At 39.9% G+C, this 16,676-nt stretch overlaps 1 protein-coding gene across 1 annotated transcript in view; it reads right to left on the reverse strand.

The window, feature by feature from the left end:
• The window catches only part of AHRR (aryl hydrocarbon receptor repressor), a 62,928-nt gene extending 49,779 nt beyond the window's left edge, over positions 1–13,149 (reverse strand). The window contains exon 1 of the mRNA XM_020806228.3: positions 12,988–13,149. The gene's annotated coding sequence lies outside the window, so the exon portion shown is untranslated. The remainder of the gene's footprint in view (positions 1–12,987) is intronic.
• Between the last annotated feature and the right edge of the window lie 3,527 nt (positions 13,150–16,676).

Genomic DNA, 16,676 nt, shown 5'->3' on the forward strand with positions numbered 1-16,676 from the left:
GTTATGACTCTCTTTCCTACTTATTTTAATAGAGAGGGAGATTGGACATGTGCCTTAACGCTTAACAATATGTGCATCTTACTCAATATCTACTTTTATCATTCTTGAAAACTAACTTGCTAAATATATGAACCAAGCAGTCAAATATCCATAAACAGACTTATTGTGAAAAAATTGTATATCCTTAAATATAATTCACAAGAACTGTGTATGGTAATCTCATTGTTGTATACTACCCTTTTCTCACAAGTATTACAAGTACAATGTTACATTTAATGCTAGTCTTACAAGTATTACATTTAATGCTAATGCAGTAATTCTAAGGTGTGATTTTCAAGCTCTGATCACAGAATTTAACTAGCTTATTAAAAGGTTTAGTTGTTTAAAATGAATTTAAATGGCAAAATAATTCTTAGAAAACTGAAAGTCAATTTCCTAATTTTTAAATTTACCTGGTTAATTTTATGGGTGTTAACCTCAAACACCTACCATCTGTGGAGCAGTAAATGGCAACTACAAGCTGGATTCCGAAAAGGAACAGACAATAAAGACTATATTGCAAATATATTTTGTCTACTAGAGTGTACAAAAGAGTTTCATAAGAAGGTATTTTTTTGCTTTATATATTACAACAGTCATTCCCAATCTTGGATCCCCAGATACTCTTGGACTACAACTCCTAGAAATCCTGGCCAGCACAGCTAGTTATGAAGGCTTTTGTGAGTTTTAATCCAAAAACTTCTGAGAACCAAAAGTTGGGAACTACTGTATTACAAAATAGCTTTTGACTGTATAGGTCATAAAAAGCTGTGGACTATTCTAAAAGAATGACAGCTTTAATATTTGATTCTCTTAATATGTAACCTATATTGAGGACAGGAGGTTACTGGTAGGACAGTATATGGAGAAACTATGGTTTCAATTGGTGAAGTTGTCAGATGAGGGAGTGCTTTATCTTCCTATCTTTTCTATCTATAATATGTGCAGAACATATACTTAAAATGGATTAAATATAGGTGGAGTGAAAATTAGTAGAATAAAGATAAAAATATATACTATACGCAGATGACACCGTACTACTAGCAGAAAATAGCAATGCTTCAAAGTGAATACTGCTGACAGTTAAAGAACAAAGTTAAAAAGAGGATTATAGTTGAATATCAATAAGATAACAATAATCACTACAGATGAATTATATAATTTTAATGTTCATGATGAAGAAATCAAAAAGATATTCTATATTAATCAATAAAAATGAAGACTGCAGCCAAGAAAGCAGGAAACAAGTGAAAATTTGAAGAGCTGTTGTGAAGAAACTACAAAAATTCCATAAGTGTAAGGATGTGGCATTGGAACCAAAGGCTAAGATCATGCATACTATGGTATTCCAAATTACAGTGAACAGATGTGAAAACTGGATAATGAAAAAAGTTGATTCACTTGAAATGTGGCGTTAGAGTGGAGCTTTGCCATGAATGAAAACAAATGAGTGGAAAACAAATCAGTATCAAACCAAGCCGTAACTCTCCCTGAAACTTAAAATAACTCATCCTTTGGACATACCATGAGAAGACAAGATGCCACAAAAATGAGAACATTTGCTAGGAAAACAGAAAGACTGTAGGAAAAGAGGAGGATTGAATGCGGGATGGACTGACTCACTGAGACTGTAATACCATTGTGGGGATCTTAATGATAGGACCTTTTGGAAGTTATTAATTCATAAGGTTGTTCTAAATCAGAAAGAATCTGACAACATATAATAACAATCATTTGCTAGCTCTTTTTTAAAGGCCCACTTTGACTTTTTAAAGAACATGTTAGAAATTAAACAGTTATGAAATCAGGAGTTGGCAGTGTTTCACTAACACAGTCTTGTTCCAGACCACGATGGGCAACTTTCTGAGGTTTGCGGGCTGCATGCACCCCACGAGCTCAGAGGGTTGCCCTCTCCCCCAACATGCCCTGAGGGTACTACTGATGATTTCACCTCACTGCCCATACAACCCCCTATTTGATTTAAGTACTCAAGTCCCTTTTTTCAAAACTGGCAGTGACTAGACATTCATCATCTGGTTTGAAAAAAGGGCCTCCCAACAAACAGGTCAGGTGGAATGTAGCAAAATGAACAATTGCATCCCCTTAGAAGGTACAATTGCCCGTTCTGGAGCAAGAAATGGGCAGGGCATAATAGCAGCTTTGTGGACTTTGTTCACCCGTCTTTTAGGACTCTGCATGAGTATGTCTTTACTGAAACCCTAAGACCTCTTATTTGACAGAGAGAGAGAGAGAGACATGTGTGCCTTCACATGTTCCTGTGGCATATGGACCATTATCCAATTAGCAGGAATGGGGACTTGAATCGCAGGACTCACCGTCAAGTTGAACTTCAGTTGCACCAGTGACTCGACCCGGACTCAACTCAGGTCCCCCCCCAATGATTTGGACTTGACTGACAACACGGAACGCACCAACCCACACCCTTTTTTTCTGGGCAAAAATACCATGTTTTTAATAGGGACTCGGACTCGGGACTTGGGACTAAAGACTCGGACTTCAACCCAAAGACCTGCCAACCTCCCTGCCAATTACCAAGACGTGGAGCAGAAAGCCAGCCACATTTTCTGTCCACCTTCTCCAGCAGGCTTCCTATTACACAACTGATCTCACATTGAGTATGAGAACAGGCATGTGGTAGAGAGCCTACCAGAGCAGCAGAGCTGCTTAAGTGATTGCCCTTCTGCTCCACATTCAGGCAGCAGCTACTTGCCATAGTCTCTTGAGAACAACGTATCATGCCATTCTTAGTTGTCAACAATAGCTCCTCCTTGAAAAAGAAAGAAAGCAACACACGAAGAGACATACAACATAATGTAATTGATATATCTTTCTTAGAGCATGCTTGTACAGTTATATCTCAGAAATATAGTTACATCTTAAAAACCTGTTTTCTCTGGGTCAATGATAACTGCAAATAAGACCACAAAATATGAATCTATTTAATTGCAGCAAGGTCACACGTCTCACCTCCCAAAACCTACACAATAACTCAATGGAAATAAAAAATAAGCCCAATTTCTAGTGAATTTTAAATTCTGTATGCAAGTGCATGTCATCTCGTTCTCAGCATCCAGGCTCCTTCTGCTAGTCGCTGCTGATTTTGGTGCTTTGGTTAACTGGCCAGGAATTGAAATCTTAACATTTCATCTGCACCTACATTGTTAGCTTATTGAGACCACAAGAGATCAGATCAATTCTTGTTTTCACTTTAAAAGGAGCTGTGCTTTTAAAGGGGATTCAAATTAGGGTTCTTATATTCCAGTTCTTTAAATCAAGACAGCTTAATTTGCATAATATGCTAATTGATGTAGATTTTTCATAATATATAAATTAAACATATTAATCCCTCCATTTTTTCTACTTTTCTATACTTTAGCTTTGGAATAATTTACACAGTAATCACTGATCTGAGAGAGCTAGCAATGATTAGAGGAGTGGACTTGGAATAGGGAGACTGGGAGTCTGGCTGCCCCCAACCCTTCCAGGGCCTCGGTGGCTAAGGAGTCCCCAGGCAGTAACTTCATGGTTTTCACCTTGGTTTTGTCACTCATGGAAGGCATAGAGTCAGCCCCAACTGCCCTTTCACCCACATTCCCAAGGAGTTGAATTTCCAACATTAACTTCCTGGGCGCAGTCCATCCGACTGGGTCCCCAGTTGACTTCAATGGCATCCCCAAAACGTTCATGTACAGAGAAGTGGGTGGAAACTAGGACTCCAAATCTGGGACATAGTCTTTTTAGGGAGGGGTAGTAAAGGCCTGCTGAAAAGGATAGGAACCAGACTCCATGGTGCTGCTCCTTCCAGAGCCTCCTTTGCTGTGTCTCTTGCCACTTGTAACAGTGGAGATGGGGTAGGTGTTGTGGCTTCTGTTGGGTATCAAGGGCACCATGGCTAGTGTGGCCCTGGATGAGCTGGGGGCTGATTTGCCACCTCATAACCAGAGTAATATACTATTGGATAGAGTGATGGACTAGGACTCAGGAAAGTTGAGTTCAAATCCCCATTCAGCCATGAAACTCATTGGGTAGGATGACACTGGTAAAACCACTAAATATCTCACTTACCTTGAAAGCCCTATTAGGGTCTCTATAGACATAAGATAGATCAACAGAGTAACATAAGATAGACTGATAAGATTGCACTAAAGATAAGTCCAAACTCCCCCATCTGAGCAGGCACAAATTTAAATTAGTTGTGACTTGACAGCACACAACAAAATCCAAGAGGGTGTGAATAGACTCAGCACAAACCATTCATACTAAGCCAGAATTTCCCAGAAACCTGGTTTACTGTGCCCAAACCTTACCAGTGTTTGTACAACACCTGTTCCTAGCCTTGTGGAATTCTCCTATTCACTGAATATGTGTTTATGTACAAGTACAGTTTACTTCACTCGGATATTTAATGATGATCCGTCCCTCATAATTGTTGATCACTTAGTCTTATTTTGACTATTATATTCGGTAATCTTTATCTTGTCCACTGCCAACATCTTGATTTTTTTAATCTGTTGTTTTTTTTATGTTATACTTCCCTATTTTATATTTCTGGATTGGGACAGATTTAGCTATTTTCTTTGTTTATTTTATTGCTGGAAACTGCCCAAGATTGTTTCCACCGATAGATGGTGCAGTATGTATGTATGTATGTATGTATGTATGTATGTATGTATGTATGTATGTATGTATGTATGTATGTATGTATGTATGTATGTATGTATGTATGTATGTATGTATGTATGTATGTATGTGTAAAACACTGACTGCTGAAGCAAAAATCAAAATCAGATTAACACTAATTAAAAGTGTGATAACTGAACAATTTGCTTCTGTTTAATGGCATCCACCTTCCACCTAAAGGAGCTGATAACTTTGTCTAATGTTAGTGCTGTGCCTGATGGTGTCTGATTTTTGCTGAAAAATGCTATAATGAAAGAAACTAGTTTTTGGTTGTTGTAGGTTTTTCTGGCTAGCACATGGCCAAACAGCCTGAAAAACCTACAACAACCATCGGATCCCGGCCGTGAAAGCCTTCGAGAATAAACCAGTTTTTAATAAACTGAATGTTTCCTGCTTTTGTTAAAGTAAATGCAGAACAAGTTGGCTCAAAATTCAGCACCATCCCATTGTTTTAATAATAGTGATACCATATAAAGGCTTAACCCTTCCTAAAAACATGGAGGGTACTTTAAATTCATAGATCCTGCCTTTACACTGTTGCAGAGTTCTGAATTTCTAGTAAAATCTATTTTGCTACACAATACAAGTACAGAGACGCACTAACAGAATAGCTAAAAGTTCCCCAGATTCACTCCTTTCTCATTAAATAGCACTTAAAGTCTCAATAATTCACTCTCAGACATTTGTAGGAGAAAGACTCACATATTTATTTACAGTTGCTTGAAGTTACAGACTTGTGTATCTGCTTTCTTTGCTGCACATATACGACCAACTGAACAGATCAACAGCTAAAAAAAAATAATAATACCAACTGCCACCAACCCAGGAAAGAGAGGAGGGGAAAGCACTCAGCAGAGAGATGGGGCTCTCTTAGAATCAAAGGCTGGAAAGGATGATAGGTTAGTGCTGGACAGACGATCACTGCAGCCCAGAAAATTTCCTCCCAGTTACACAAATTACAGATAGCATGTGAGGTTGCACATAGAAGCTGACCATAGACAACAACATTCTGTGGTATTTGGTGTTGAGTTTGTGTGAGTTGTTCACTGCAGTGAACAGTATGGATTCTTTATTTTCAATAGCTCCCCCTTTTATGTGCTGTCAAAGCCATTCTGACTTATACTGACCCTTTTCTGAGTTTTCCAGGTAGAGAATACTCAGAAGTAGTTTACCATTCTATCCGTCTAATCCCCAGGGGTGCCCTGGGACTGTGCAGCTTGCCCAAGGCCACACAGTCTGCCTTTTCTTCCTGGAGGCACAGCTGGGAATTGAACTCCCAATTTTTGGCTCCGCAGCCAGATACCTATCCAGCCAGCACAATATCCCTTAACTGTACTAATTAGTATACACATCCTTGTAACTATAGTTTCTTCAATATATATAGTAACAGATATCCTTGTTTAAATATATATATATTTAAACAAGGGTATCTGTTACTAATCTTGTCAAATGCTTCTGAAGACGCTGTGAAGTACCACTTTTAACATTTATTTTAATCCTGTTTTTTAATTAGTATAGGGTGCCAAAGCAGCTTACATAAAAATCAAATTGAAACTGCAACTCTACGGATGCCAGAAGAAAATCTTATTGATGAGTTTTTACCAGCTTTCAAACCAAAAGCAGAATTGGGTCACAGTTAAAACACCACTAATCAGCAGTTGTTGATCAAAACAGCACAGATGCACACAGTGGAAGCAGTTAAAGTAATTCATTATGTTTGAAACTCTACAAACTAGTAGAGAGGACAATTTTTTATCCCTTCATAACAATTAACAGTGAGCTGATCAGGTAAATATCCTTCGAAAGGCAAATTTCTTTGAAACACGTGAAAGAGGAGCCACTATAGAGAAAGCCTTGTACTGTACCTAGTTGGCCACCCACCACATTTCTGAATAAAAGAAAAAAATCATTATCATATCTATTCTTGCCACTTCTGCGACATGCTGGTGGTTTATTTCTTTTGGAAAACTGCAGTCAATCAATGAGTTATAATATAATCAGGATGTCTATAATTAATTAATTAATTTAGGAATTCTGGTGTCTAGTATGTATACTGAATGATGGCGGAGAGAAACAGGTTTCTGCACTTCTGACAAAAATTCAGATCAGAGTGTTATTCTTGCTCTATTTCATTGTTTATTGGATAATTAAAGAACAGGAGAACAGGTTCTGCATTTTTGTAACAAGGTGAAGAATTTTGGAGAAAATGCACATTTTTTTAATTTATCCTACCCAAACTCAAACCTGAGTCAGATTTTTTGTTATTGTGGGGTTTTTGAGAGTGCATGCCTATACTAATGGGGTGGTTATTCATTGAATAAATTAATAAATAAACTATTCTACACTGTTAAATCAGTGACAAATACCCTGAGTTCATCAGATTCTGCTTCTAAAGATTGTACCTAGCATCCTGGTCTCCCTTGGTCCTAATCATCCATGAGCACATTTCCCCTGTCACATATATATTGATCAATTTCCAACAGTGTGATTTGCTCCACAGGCAGGAAGTGTAACTTGTAGACTTCCAGATGTTGTAGAACTGGACATCCCCTCACCACTGGCTAGGCTGGCTGGGGCTGATGAGAGCTGCAGTACATCTGGAGGGCTACAAGTTGTACAAAGAGCATAATACAACAGCTAGAAAAAAGTTATCTGATGCCACATCTTGTCTGATCCCCTGAACTGCTCCACAGGTATACAGCTCAACCATATACTGCAGAAAGATTCTTCCATATTTGAAGTATTTTGGAATGTCCTCTTTTGAAATAAAAAGAGAGCTGTGTGGTCAAAGCAAAGTAAAATACAAATACAGTAGGTGATACCTTTACAGACCACTTAAAAATAATCATCCATCATAAAATACCCTAGCTTTTTAAAATCTTCACATTGGTACAGCTTGATGAAGTGGTGTTTTGATCCACGAAAGCTTACGTATTGTATGATGATTTTTAAGTGGTCTGTAAAGGTATCACCTATTGCATCTGAAATAATCTGTTCACTTTAGTTCAGGTGTGCAACATAACTTAATTGCCTGCTTGTTTTTGGAAAGTAAGAATTGCCTTCCTGGCTGAACATTTTTATTATGTTAGTTTTCCCTCATTCTGTTCTAGCCTAATGTAGGTAAGTGTAATATGAACACAATGTTCATGAGACAATATTTTGGCTGTATTTTTTTAACATAAATGGTAAAAAGGCAAAATGATTGAGTGCAACAAGTTTTCAACCACATTGTTGAGCTGGGACTGCAGCTGGCATTCTTAATTTGATTGCTCATGTGATTGTTCCCATATAGTAATTTTAGCTCGTTTTAACTAGTCTTGAATCCACTGGAAACTTCAGTGGTGAATTTCGAAGGTTCAGAATCCCAAGGGACATAGATCCACGATCAAATTATTTTAATGGAATTAACTATCTCACAGATTTTCAAACAACTCCTCTGGATAAATAAGTTATAGATGACAGCCTACGAATGAAAATTATGGCAAAGCATTATATAGCTGGCTGTACAGCTCAATGATTCAGAGGGTCAGGAGTTTGATTCCCTACTATGCCTTGTAGGAGAAGAGTCAACCTGTGTGGCTATGGGGAGGCTGCACAGGCCCAGAGCACCCCCAAAAGAAAAGAATAGTAAACCACTTCTTAATATCTTATACCTAAGGTAAAGGTTCCCCTTGACAATTTTTGTCCAGTTGTGTTCAACTCTAGGGGGTGGTGCTCATCCCCGTTTCCAAGCCATAGAGGCAGTGTTTGTCCGAAGACAATCTTCCGTGGTCACATGGCCAGTGCGACTTAGACACGGAACACTGTTACTTTCACACCGAGGTGGTCCCTATTTATCTACTTGCATTTGCATGCTTTCGAACCGCTAGGTTGGCGGGAGCTGGGACAAGCAACGGGAGCTCACTCCGTCCTGTGGATTCGATCTTACGATTGCTTGGTCTTCTGACCCTGCAGCACAGGCTTCTGCGGTTTAGCCCACAGCGCCACCACGTCCCCATCTTATACCTAGAAAACCCTTATACTCTTATACCCTTCTGGTCCTTTCTTTAGAACTTGAGTACATTTAAATTATTTCAAACTATATTTAACTGGGTGGATTCAACATTGTAAGAGAATAAAGGATAGCAATGAGAATAGAACATATTTACATGGCACCAATAATGCGTTCACTCTGGAGCTGCTGTTTTTAAGAAAATGTACATGAAAGGTATATACTTCATTTAAAGGTACTGTACCCGTTTGTATAAATTACAACAAAATAACACAAATATAATTCTGAAGCCATATTAAGACAGGGCAAACAACACAAAAGTAAAAGGCTTGCATGAATAAAAGGAATATTCTGTTTGCAATTATTATTAACATAGACTGGAAAATGGAAAAAACAATTTAAAAAAAAAACATATTCCATTCAGAAAATGCAGGTGGAATGGCAGGCACTGCTCTTGGTCGCTCAACAAAAACACCATTATTTTTAGATTTGATGAATGTAAGCACTGCACACAGTTCATCAAGCAGATAACGCAGCACTAGTTCCCATATGTTCCTTATGCCGAGATCTGTACTCAGGAATTAAGACATAAATTTTGCCATATTAGGACAGCCACGCCTGTTTTTTGGATTTCTTTTGTACTACATGGAAACACATAATAGAAAGCAGATTAATACTGCTTTGAATGGGTTTTGGTGTTGCTAATGTTTTTCTGGATGCTATTTGATCCTTTTGTATTTGGATACTCATGTAAGCTGCCTTTGGTCCTTTTTAAGGAGAAAGGAAGAGTAAAAAATATTTTAAATAAATAAACAAACAAATAACAGTGCATAAATATTGGCATCACAAAATAGGTAACAGACATAAATATGGAACAGAAGGAACTAAACTGCAACATGGAAATGAGTGCTAATTTTCATTTCCACGTGCAAATAAATATTTCCTCTTTATGTAATCTTCACACGCTTACAAAAAGGAGATAAACATAGCGCATACAATTGCATCACTTCTAAGAACTATCAAGCTGAAAAAAAATGGAAAAAGCTTCCTGCCCAGAAAAAAAATGAATCAAGCAATGTCAGCTTCCTTGTACGTACATCAACTCTTATGGACGCTTCAGCTTTGTTTTTTAAAAAAGTTATTTGCAGCAAACAAATGTATCAGTCTAATTTGGCCTTTGATTTCTTGAATAAAACCACCAGCAAAGTACCCTTTAAGTTTAATGACCCGGACCTTCTATTAAAGAGAACATGTATAGCCCCGTCTGTACTTACTAGGGAGTTGCTGTCACAGCTGCAGCACGAACTTTCATAAAGGCAGTTTCCACACCCGCTGTGATCTTTCTGTCTGATGTTCAGCTCCATTCAGGGCATACTATACCCTGGAGTAACAACAGTACATCTTGAAGTACAGCTACTTATCATGTCAGTCCCTACAGACAAACCCGAGGGGAGTTCAAGAACGTAGGCACAATTGTGTTGATCCATATCTATGGATTCCTTATGAGTAAAGAGATAGCAAGACCTGGACGGCACTTACACTCGTACGTAGCCAAAGAGCAGCAGGGCATGGCGTAACAGCCTCTCTCTCACGACCAGCCAACAGTCATCGAATACTCAGCTGGTAAAGGGCAATACATTGCTAGTCTGTTCGACTTGTTGACAAAAGAGATCTGAGATGTCAGAAATGGAAAAAGTGAGACTCAACATGTCCCCCAAAAGTGAAAGACCAGCCGTTCAAGATTTTCCAAGTGTCTTTTCCCAGCACAATGAAGAAACCCTTAATCAATTATAGTAGTTTTCATATCCAGAAAAAGCTGGTTTTTTAAAAGATCATCAGTCTCAATTGCTCCTTCAAGATTAAGCTATCATCAAATAGATCACAAAAGGGATACACTGCTGCTGTAAGAGTCTATCTCCACCCCTATCCCTGGAAAGAATGCAAATAAGATCAGGGTAACAGGGAATCCTGATGGAGCAGCAGCGGCAGCTGAAGCAATTGTACTTTTAAAAAAAGTTCCACTCTTCTTGTCCGTGAGACCCCTGGGCCTACAGTCACCTCTGTTTCCCAGGGCACACTTTCAGGAATACTTGATTTACATCCCGCACGAACAGCGAATGGCCAGCTGTTTACTGCATCTCAGAATTTTTTTACAAAGCACGGGAGTCCCATGCAGGGGTTTCTTGCCAGCCAATTTAATGTGACTAGGCTTTTCTCAGATGATAGCAAGCCTGAAAATCACAGTAGGGGGAAGAACTGCTTTTAACTAGCTTCATGAATGCTTGAATATGTTTTAATCACATTTCACTTGGAGTTGTTTTGTCCAGCTTGAGTGCAGGCAGCTCTGCTAAAGATTAAGGCAATTTTCTAAGTGATAAACCATTTGCCTACAATATCCACTCGAGAAATCCTCACAAATAACTACAAAATTAGCCTACTGAGATGTATCATTTCACTCAGATGACAACTTAAAAGCTGTCTAACGGTCTGACCCAAGATCGTGGTGGGAATATTTCCACTTAACTCAATTATGGGTGCTTCCACACAGCTCATACCCCATAGCGAGTGCAACTACTCCATATTTCTCTCAAATGTATTTTTTCTGGGTCATGAAAAGAAAAAGGCAAAAGAAATGGGAGACAAACATAGGACAACTAGAAATAGAAGATATCTTGGTCTGATCTCCCTTCCTCCCCTAGTTACATACTGTGTTTGAGGCAGGGTACCTTCATAGTAAGAGCCTTGTCTGGAAGCAGAATACATTTGCAAACAAAAACATTTGTATGAAACATCAATTTAAATAGTGCAAGACTAATTTCTGAACGAAATATAGTTTCGGTTGCAGAGAAAGCGAAGAAACTAGTGGACTTCCAACTTGTCCTTCTGCTCAACTAAGTTTTGTTGTTCTCACTATTGCCTTGTGATCCTCTGAGGCTGCAACTATACATCGAATTCCAGAAGAATTTCTTTCCGATTATGCTAAACACCTTTACCTTAAGATACAGGTTGCACGTAAATAGTTTCCTCTCATTTTCAAGAAGAGGGCACTTAGGATTAGGATGCAGCTATGTTTAATACGCTGTCCTCCTGTGGCAATGTCTTTTATCAGCTGATTTTTTTCTTGGCATGTACCTACGTGTACTCTGCTGTACGCATTTTTAAAAAAGTTAAAAGGCAAGAAGCATAGCATGCGTACTATATCTTTCAGCTTTCCAGAACAGTGAAGTCTAGCAAGAATCAGCACAGACTGTCAAGTACTGTCTATAAAGAAGTAGAGACAGTATGCAATAGAGAAAGTAAAATACTTCCTCTTAAAAAGGCAATGTGATGTATAAGAAGATGTTATCCTAGGCTCTTATGCTACGTATTTTCAGGCTAACATTCAAAGCACTGCAAGCAAACCTGAAACTCTTTATTACAAGGAATTTTGAAGCCAGTAGTGGACCAATTTTATATACTGAAGAATCCTCTAAAATAAATATTCTTACAGTCTGATCCAGAATCGTCGCTGATTTAAAATGGGATTTGAAAGGAAGTTCCTTTCAACAACTACCTATTCCTGGATTCCAGGGGGAACTAGAAGTTTTCCACGGATGAACCCCTCGTTCAAATGAAACGCCACCAATGCCAAGATAAAGATGCCCCGAGAAGGGTCCTGGATCTTAAAGGGCCACGCGCAAGGGAACGCCTTCTCCAATTTTGACCGCTTCTGCCGAAAAATACCTGCCGGCACCCGATCCCTGGGGCAGTCCAGCAGCCCCAGGGATGAATTCGATGGCAGTTATTCCCACGTTACACGCGTATCTTTCCGAAATTTTCCCATCCGCACTAGGCTTGTAAGGTGCAAGAACTCTCTCAGCAATGAGAGGAGAAAGAACTCAAGAAAGAAGGGCACTGACCCACATGTTTCTTCAGATGCAGAGTCCCCCCGGGGGACACCTGTGCCCAAAGGGCCGCGCGCGCACACACACACCCCTAGAGACAGAGACCACCTTGATCTGCTGGCTTTGAGGGCCACAGAACGCGTGCCCGACGCCCCCAGCGAGCCAGTCACTGATGGGAGACTTTACACGGAGAGCAGGGTTGGGTTGGGGAGAGGGGGTTGGTTGTCCCCCCCCAAGCGCGGCGCCCCCTCGTGCGCGCTCCGTCTAGGGAAATCTGCTTCAAGCAATCGCCCCTTAATCCTCCCCCGACGGATCGGTCCTTCCGAGAGCCCCCCCAAGAGCCATTCTCCCTGAAACCTTCCGGAGACTCACCACGGGTCGGGAGCGCTGCTCTCTCCGTCCTTCGCGCGTCCCCCCCCCCCCCCGGGAAGGCGACCGGGGACGGAGCTTTGGACGCTCCTTTCTCTCCCAGGGACGGCGGCGGGACGGCTGGCAGGAGCGTGAGTGACAAGCGGAGCCTCCCAGCGATCGGCTCGCCTCTTCGCACGCGATGCTCTCCCGCTGCCGTGGCGCACCGCAGGCACCAGAGGGCGACCGAGAGCCAGTGCTTTGCTTTGGGAGGCAGCCGGCCGGGATCCCCAAAGGAAACGGTACCGTATTTGGCAAAGCTGTGACAATGTGCTTTCTCTGGTGGTCTGTAGGAACACCCTTTTGGGGGGGGGGTCCCTCTGATCAGAAATGGGTTTTGAGAGAGTGCCAAAACAGGACCCTTCTTTGCCGAGTCGCCGAAGTGGGAGGACGGTATCTCAACAGGAGCGAGTTTGCTTTCTTTCAGAGTGTTTTCACTTTTCGAGTAAAAGCAGCCTTCGTATGAAGAGGTCCTACAAGCACCAAGCAGTAAGTCCAGTTAATTTTTTTTTAATATATATGTATTAAATACTTCATTGAAAGGTGAGATAAAGATACGTGTGTGTGTGTGTATGTATATACACACACACATATGTATCTTTATCGCACCTTTCAGTGAAGAATTTGAAGGCGATTTGCAACAGACAATAGGAAATTGCAGCTTAACAAATGAGTAGAAGGGAAGACGTGCGCAAAAGGAATTAAACTGCGAGGGAAGAGTGTAAAGATCATTCCTTGCCTGATGCCTACAATTCATTAGGACGTGTGCCTGAGATGTTCCACAAGTGAGGCGCCCTTACCCTCCAAAGGGCTTTCTGTACCTGGCGCGGGGAGCCGGAGGAATCGCTCGGGCTCCTCCTGAGTAAAGAAAGCCCAGAAAGCAAAAGAAGTTGGCTTCCAGCAGAAGGTGAGAGAAAGATACCGAAGTAAAAAGAGACCGAAGGCGCCTCATGATAGTAACCAGAATGAATTTTAAATTAAAATAAATAATAAAACGAAAAAAAAAATGAAAACAAATAAATTCAAATTTAGAAAATCAGGTATCTGATTATTTAAATAACATCATTTTTATTTAAACTATGATTTAAACCAATTTGATTTTTTTTAAAAACATCGAGCAGATGCTGAACAGTGAGGCAAGCTGCCCTGTCCTGCTCTGATGTAGTCAAGAATTCTGCGCGGGAGAAGTAAACGTATCTCACAGTTCAGTTGCCTGTGGCGTCAGTTCATGAAGTTTGCAAAGGGACATACTATAGAAAACTTCACTCTTTCCAGTGTGTTAAATGCACAGACATTAAACATGGTGGCAAATGGTTTTTCAAATAAAAATGTGAAAAAACAGGCCACAGATAATTTTTTTCCTCAGAAGTGTTAAGCATCACCAAACAACAATCCCTTGTCCTCCCCCCCAGCACCCCACTTTGCAGTGATTATTGTCCGCTGCCACTCACTGAACTTACACTATCATCTGGGTTTTGTTTTGTTTTTTTAGCATGACTCTTGCACTGTCAACACCTGTATGGTGTGGGAACCCTGCTAGAAGGAAGCTTAGTTGCTCTGTTTCTGGATGTTGCTTGAACCCCAATTTTTTTTTTTCAGAAAGTAAACAGTTGACACTACTGTATGATAAACTACAGTCTAGATCACAAGGGAAGCAGCAGGCCAGGCTGCCTTCCTGGGGAGAAGATAGTTCTACTATCTTTAGAAAAATCTTTGTGTGAAAGTAAAGTAAAAGACCTTCTGTTTCAGAACGAGAGACAATCTGCAGGCCTCTCTAGTTTCACAAATAAAACCTCACAGGGACAAGTTGTTTCAGCTTCTGAGGATGAGAAGGGCTGGTTTAAAATATATATGCCCAATTTATTTATTTATTTATTTATTTATTTATTTATTTATTTATTTATTTATTTATTTATTTATTTATTTATTTATTTATTTATTCATTTTATTTTATTTTATTTTATTTTATTTTATTTTATTTTATTTTATTTTATTTTATTTTATTTATATCCCGCCTATCTAGTCCCTCAGGACCACTCTAGGCGGCTTACAACAGACATATAACAATATAATTAAAACAATTTTAAATAAGGGGAAAAACATTAAAGAAGATGGGGCAAACACTAGGAGAGAAGAAAAAGGGAAAATCAGGAATTAGCTGAGGGGAAGGCCTGCCGAAACATCAGTGTTTTAATTGATTTTTGAAAATACCCAGCGAAGGAGCCAGCGAGGGGGAAGGTTATTCCAGAGGCGAGGAGCCACCGCCGAGAAGGCCCGATTTCTTGTCTTTTTTTTTCAGCTGAAAATGCACACAGGTTATGCACTTTAATAGTTATTTATGTCTCTTATTTAGTCAATTGCTTCACTCTTTTTTTTTCTTCCTACATACTTCACTGCTTTCCGCCCCAACACTGTTTTTGCAGAAAAATGGGGTTGCAGAATTAACTACACGACTGCAGGTTTGAAGAAAAAGCTCTCTCAGATTGAAACAAAGTGGCTTACAAAAATTACATTCTAGAAATGAAAGTGTTTTAAGGAAACAAAAGCCTACCGGAGGGAAAAGAGGAATAGTAACTTTCACAGAAAGATTATTTTGTGATTTTTATGTAACCACCTGAGTCATTCATAATTTGTTTAGAAAAGTGTCATGACTTGGCAGCTGCAGGTTGTGGCTTGGAAATGGGTGCAAGGATCAGGCCAAGATAGGAAGCAGAGTTAGAATTATGGACAAACTGAACTGAATTGTGAGTCAAACACATCTAGTGAAAGGGAAAGCTGAAGCCATACTCAAAAGTCAAGTTAGGTCCTGTTGTGCAAGGTTGAAGGGAAGGAGGGAGGGAGGGATCAGGGAAAAGGCAAAAAGAAATGCTTGCAAGTACAGGCACAAAAAAAGTGGTGGAAACCAGTTATGTTCAGAGCAGCAAACAGGGTGGAACAAGAAACAGCCAAGGATATATCAAAAGCAAGAGCTGTAATCTGGTAGTAGATTGCATGAAGTATTGGATTTATGTACAAACTGGGAGAGTGGCAGCTTTCATTGAGATGGGGGATTGGCAGGTTTAGGGGCCAATTTTTTTTTGTCCAGCAACTTTCTGGAGGCTGGCTGGACTACCAAAATGGCAGCAGGAGGTAAGAAAGTTCAAGATAAAAAAAAGTACAGCAGGGTATTAAATTAAATATATCTGTAATGGTGATGAGACCAAGCTCTTCCCCAATAATCTTAAGGCTGTGACTACATTGGGGCTTGATTCACTACCTACCTTATGGTTCAGTCCAGTTGCAGTGATCACACAGAGACTGTGGATTATTTTTGTGCCAGTGTCCACACTGACCCCTCAAACTGATGCGATTTGATCCATGCCGCAGCCCCCCTTCCTTTAATCCTGCCCTCTGCCAATCCATGACTTTCCTTTTTTGGTTTATTGTAAACCCAGTAGGCTGTTTAAAATGTTGCATCGTGTTAGGAAAAAGGGACAGTTTCCCAAAATTCTCCATAATGTACAAACACATACTGTACATCTTGTGTAAACATAGTTGTCTGCTGCGGTTTGTCAGAGTTGTTTCCATTTCATATCCCTGTTTATCTTTTTTTTGTCTGTGTAGATGTGATCTAGTGCTAAACTAGTATATCAACACAATCATAATAAGATCTA

The sequence above is a fragment of the Pogona vitticeps genome, chromosome 6, assembly GCF_051106095.1.
Source record: "Pogona vitticeps strain Pit_001003342236 chromosome 6, PviZW2.1, whole genome shotgun sequence".
Taxonomy (NCBI): domain Eukaryota; kingdom Metazoa; phylum Chordata; class Lepidosauria; order Squamata; family Agamidae; genus Pogona; species Pogona vitticeps.